The sequence below is a fragment of the Cebidichthys violaceus genome, unplaced genomic scaffold, assembly GCF_023349555.1.
Source record: "Cebidichthys violaceus isolate CVI_PGR_0920_01 unplaced genomic scaffold, fCebVio1.0.p SCAF_3, whole genome shotgun sequence".
NCBI lineage: Eukaryota > Metazoa > Chordata > Actinopteri > Perciformes > Stichaeidae > Cebidichthys > Cebidichthys violaceus.
The window spans coordinates 11,465,951-11,471,984 of record NW_027176483.1 but is presented as its reverse complement, the minus strand read 5'-3'; the positions used below and the strand labels follow the sequence as shown (position 1 = coordinate 11,471,984).

Here is a 6,034-nt window from a genome sequence, read left to right as displayed (position 1 = left end):
CAACTTTGAATCATTTGAAGACTTATTATTTTCTTTGAATCTGTGAACAAAACTCTTCTCCCGATTTATAATTAGAAGTTTTTCCAAAACAGCAACCAATCGCCCCGAGGCAGCAGAGCGAAGTGGTCGGGCGGGGGTGTAAGGCTTGACCATGGCCTGGAGATAGGCAACAGTGCTGACAGAACTAACAGTGTTTACCTGAGGGGTAACCTGAGGGTGGGTGCTACGCTTTCGCAACAACGCTGTCAGTTGGGACCAAGATTATTATCGTTAACGAAAACTAACGAAAAAACGAAAACTAGGTGTGAATTTTTTTTTCGTTAACTGAAATAAAAATAAAAACGAGGCTTTATAAAAAAACGATAACCATCTGAAACTGTATTGTGTCTTTACAAAACTAACTAAGAGAAAATGTCTTTAGTTTTCGTCTTTGTCAATGTATTTCATAGATTTAGACCCTATAGCAGGGGTGGGCAAACTTTTTGGCTCAGGGGCCACATTGACTTTTAAAATTTGACAGACGGGCCGGGCCAGTATCAGATGGATAGAGTGTTTGTGTGAACCAATATAAATTATAAGTAAAAGCCAATAACTAAAAAGTAAAGAGAACTTACATTTCAGTGGGAACAGTGTTGTTGGTCCCCCTTTTTTGCCAGTGCATCAAAGTTTGATGTCAGCTTTGTTGTGGCAATTCTCAGGACAGATCTGAGGTGTTCATCCGTTAACTGGGATCTGTGGCGTGATTTGTTGGTTTTCATCACGCTGAACGTCTGCTCACACACGTAAGTAGAGCCAAACAACACCAGCATCCTCTGTGCCATCCTCCTCATGTTTGGAAACTTGGCTTCGCTTAGTGAAGCATAGAATTCAGCCAGCTTAAGGGAGTTGAACTTCTCCTTTAAGATGGCGTCACATTGAAGATCAATGAGTTCCAATTGCAACTCCTGCGGCGCCGTTTCATAGTCTTGTGACACCAGCTGAAGTGACTTGTCAATTTTTTCAAAATCAGAGAACCGACGGCAGAATTCTCTGTGCAGGTCGTCCAGTGATTTGCTGTATTTCTTCACATGTTGAGGGGCCTCTTTCAGTGTCGCTAGTGTGGGGAAATGAGCGAATGATTTGTTTGAAATTTGTCTTGAGAATAAAGTCAACTTGGCTTTGAAGGCTCTCACATTTGTGTACATTTCATGCACAAACTGATCTTTCCCTTGGAGCTTCATGTTCAGCTCATTCATGTGTGTCAGTATGTCCACAGCAAAAGCAAAATCACAAAGCCAATCTGCGTCGCTCAGCTCTCGAAAATCATCAGCTTTCCCGATTAACTCCAAAAATCAGCTAATCTCCCCTTTGAGCTCCCACACTCGTCGACATACTTTCCCCAAACTTAACCAGCGGACATGAGAGTGATACAGCAAGTCCTGGTGATCAGCATCAGTTTCCTCAAGGAACTGAATAAATTGACGATGCTGAAGTCCCCTCGCTCGTATACAGTTAACGAGTTTTACGACTGGCTTCACTACATGATCAAGCTGCAATACAGATTTACACAGCGCTTCCTGATGGATTATGCAGTGTACAAAAATTACATCCAGCTCAGGGTTTTCCTCTTTCACCTTATCCTGGATTCTTTTCAGCAGCCCAACGTTTTTTCCAGTTAGGTTTGGCGATCCATCCGTGGTGACATTGGCAAGTTTACACCAAGGTAGCTTCAGCCTCTCGATGACACCAGACACCTTGTCATACAAGTCCTCTCCTCGTGTTGTCCCCTTTAGAGATTCCATGGTCAAAAATTCCTCCGTTATCTCAAAATCTTCATTAATCCCTCTGATAAAAATCAAGAGCTGAGCGGTGTCTTTTACATCGTTACTTTCGTCCAGTGCTAACGAATGTAACTTAAATGACTCAGCTTTTTTGTTTAACTCGCTGGCTAAGTCTTCGTCAATTAGTTCTACACGCCGAGTCACTGTCCTGCATGATAAACTCAATTTTTCGAATTTGTTTTTGCTCTCTGGACACAAGAGACCTGCTGTCTCTACCATGCATTCTTTCAAAAACTCCTCTTCAGAGAAAGGCTTGCTGGCTTTTGCTAATTTAAATGCTAGCAAATAACTTGCCTTGGTGCTTGATTCTTGACTAGCAGTTTGTCTAAAAAAACATTTTGCTGTGTCTTTAAATTGGCTGCCAACCTCTGAGCGGTAGCCGCCCGTTCTGGCGTTGACTGTTGGCTAGCATAGTTAGCATGCTTGGCGGAAAAGGGCGGCTTATATTGTATTCTTTCAATACTGCAACGGATTCTTGACAAATAAGACATACAGCCTTAGATCTCACTTCGGTGAAAAAATATGTATCAGTCCACTCCTCTTTAAAAACTCGCCACTCACTGTCAACTTCTCTTTTCTTTGGTCCACTCATTGTTGCAGAGGGGCTCAATGCAGGAAGCTGGCAGGAGGCTGGCAGGCAGAACCCTATATGTCACATGAGCGCGCAGGGCGGCGCAGTCCCGTGGGTCTGATGTGCGTTCGTTATGCCGTATAAAACGGACCATGTCTCCTTGGCGCGCTTGCCTGTGGGGGAGGGGTGGAGGTGAGCAGCGCAGACAGCAGCAGCTGGACTCGCAGCCTGATGCGCTGCAGAAAGCACGGCACAGCTGTCCTCTGCTGCACGGCACGTAAAGACCGCTGTAACGCTTCTCCGTTCCCGACTTGAGTTAAACATTGATGCTGGTATTTTGCCGTCATCGTGCTTCGGGAAACTCAAGTCGGGAACGGAGAAGCGTTACAGCGGTCTTTACTATAATTTATAATTCATAATACTCGGCGGGCCGGATCCGGCCCGCGGGCCGTAGTTTGCCCACCCTTGCCCTATAGACTCTATTTCATAGGGTGCCGGCCAGCGCAGCCGGAACGTCTGTGACCGTCGGACAACGCGTATGGGAGTTTGACATTTTTATTCTATGTGGACCGCCTGCCGCTGGAAGTTATGCTTTGCAAATACTCCACCAGGGACGTGCGGTCAAGGGAGACAGGCAGAGCCTCACCTGTCATCATGAAAAGTAAAAAACAAATAATGATAAAATAAATGTTAATATTTTTCTACTGATCTGTGCTATAAATGTAATTTCTGTATGATTTCAATAATTTCAAGCATTTCTATAATCAAAATTGCTGAATTAGCGCATGTCCTGTTCAAACAGAGAGGAGACACTGAGGTGAGGCAGCGACGAGCTGAGCCTCACTCAGACTGTGAATCCTTAACTGGGTTGCGCGCGTGTCTTTTGCTTTCTCATTGTTTGTCACCACTGTAATATTTGTAGACACTTTTATTATATGTCCTTTCTTTACATAGAATAGGTAAGGTAATGTGTAGAACATATTTAGTGTTGCTGATCTGACATTAAACCGCAGTGAAAAAGCACAGAAAGGCAAACACTACTCTGCCTCAATGAAGAGGGCGTGCGAGAGCCCACGGGTCGGGTTTACTGTATGCTTGTTCTGTCGTTGCTCTTCTTCTACACTTCTCTTCTTCTTATTATATTTTGCTTTGACCACAAACATGTAAGATTCAATATCCAAGCTTAAAAATGTCTCAAAAAAACAAGGAAATATGACCAAATCAACAGCAATTCAACGTCGGACAGGTAAAGTAACCTTTTATGTGTTTGTTGTTCTCTTTATTCATCCGTGGTTGTTAAACAGAGTATCGCGGAATCTCACAATTTTCGCGGGTGGTGCCCGCGAGCGCTCCGCTTCTGAAACGCTCCCGGTGGGGCAGGTCGCGTATGAAGGTAGATTTGTGTCTTTATTACGCAAACAAAAAAATATGTTTTAAAAGCAAATTTCTCGCACTGCAATCAAAAATGAAGTTTATAAGTGAAAATATATAAACTGAGAATAAATTATTTGTTAGTTTTGCTTATGAAACTATAATTTTTGGTTGCAAAACAAAAACCTTTGCTTTCAAAACGAAAAGCTAAACGTAAAGCTACGAGTTGAGTTTGGACGTAGTGGGCGGGGCATACGCTGCTGAATGAGCCAGGAGTTTTTATTGGTGGGTTCGACTTGGATCCCGGCATCTACTTCCACTGTAGAGGTTACTGTGATGAGCGGCATGGAGGTAAGTTGACATTATATTGCTCTGTTAGCACTTCACTTTGTTTTCATGTTGTTAGTGTCGTAGAGTCTTTTTTTTTAAAGAACGACATGAGGTGTTGTTGACATGAAGCTTCACTTTCTGCGTGCATGTAACGTAAGTCGAACCCACCAATAGAAACTCCTGGCTCATTCAGCAGCGTATGCCCCGCCCACTACGTCCAAACTCAACTCGTAGCTTTACATTTTGGTTTTGGTTTTGAAACCGTAGCTTTTCCTTTTGAAACCGTAGCTTTTCGTTTTGAAAGCAAAGGTTTTTGTTTTGCAACCAAAAATTATAGTTTCATAAGCAAAACTAACAAGTAATTTATTCTCAGTTTATATATTTTCACTTACAAACTTGATTTTTGATTGCAGTGTGAGAAATTTGCTTTCAAAACATATTTTTTTGTTTGCGTAATAAAGACACAAATCTACCTTCATAGTCGCGGCGCACATGCTCCCGGTGGAATCAAATATGTACCTTACCTATGTGTGTGTAAAGAATGCTGATATGAAAAACAACCAGTAGTCAATGTGCAGGCTGCCAATTGAATGGTGATTTAAGCTACTCTATTGGGTTCATATATTTGTAAATCTGATTTATGTAGTGTCAGTGCCTCACCAGCCACCAACCTCACCGCACGTCACTGTACTCCACCGCTTTCTGTATCCTCTGTGTGGCGCAACAGAACACGCCCAAACATGCATTATGTTGCTCTATATCAAGTGAAAACCACATAGTGTAAAAGTCATGTAAATCGGATGCTGTTTGTCAGAAAACACAGATTTACTTGGTCTGTTGCATTCCACAGTAAAGACTAAAACTAATACTGAAACTAATAAAAACTAAACTCAAACTATGCATTTTCAAAAAATAAAAACTAAACTAAACTAGCAAACCCGCTTTGAAAACTAAACTAAACTGAAATTGAAAACAAAAAGTCATAACAAAATAAAAAAACTAGTGAAAAATGCAAAAGTATAATAACCTTGGTCGGGAGGACGTTATCAGCTAAGAGAGCAGATCAGAGCTGCTCACATGCACTAACATACACTAAAAGCATGCATGGCCAGCCCGGCTGTATAAACAAAGCAAGGAGAAGCTCAGATAACATTACTCCACAATAGTCTGTTGCTGCTATATTATTAGTCAGAACATTGTTTATTGCTCCTTTAACAAAATAATGTTGCATTCCTAAGCTTTTACTGCTTTATCGCTGTCTCTAATCAGCCCTCTCGGCCTGAAAGAGTCATGTCATCCGGAAGAATGTTGTGTATGTTGAAAAACCACCGAAACGAATAAAGCAAGTCCTCTGGGTAAACTTTTAATTGTAATTATTACAGACCAGCTGGCATGAGTCACGGACGTGACAAGCTTTGTTTAGTATGTGGACAGACGGTGGGAAGATCTTAGTTAAAATCATGGGTTCAAAGTAGTGTCTTCTTTAAGCCTGGATCTCTCTCAACAGATATACTCTCAATCTGTATAGAAAACAATCTGGAGTGGTGAGGGACTCTCCAGTCTGCTGCTTCCATTATGAAACACCTGGGTGTCATCGCATCAAGAACACTACAACGAGACAGAGGGGCATATGTCTGTCTTTTTGAGTGGGAGTGTCTGAGTTGTCGCAAAGCTTTTGCTTATGAGGGTGCACTCAAAGAAAGTCTCTAAAATAATAAACACAGCAGAGAAAAGAAGGACAACAACATGAAAGGAACGCCAAGAGTTGTGGAGACAGAGGTGGGGGGGATTGAGCACAGTGGGATGCACACTGGGACCGTCTCCAAAGCAGTGAAACATGACTACTTCTGTGTACCCCCGCCCTCTCTCTCTCTCTCTCTCTCTCTCTCTCTCTCTCTCTCTCTCTCGCTCTCTCTCTCTCTCTCTCTCTGCACACACACAC

The 6,034-nt window shown here is 42.4% G+C and overlaps 1 pseudogene; it reads right to left on the bottom strand.

The window, feature by feature from the left end:
• Positions 1-721: 721 nt before the first annotated feature.
• LOC137880815 (general transcription factor II-I repeat domain-containing protein 2A-like) lies at positions 722-1,781 on the bottom strand (annotated as a pseudogene).
• Between the last annotated feature and the right edge of the window lie 4,253 nt (positions 1,782-6,034).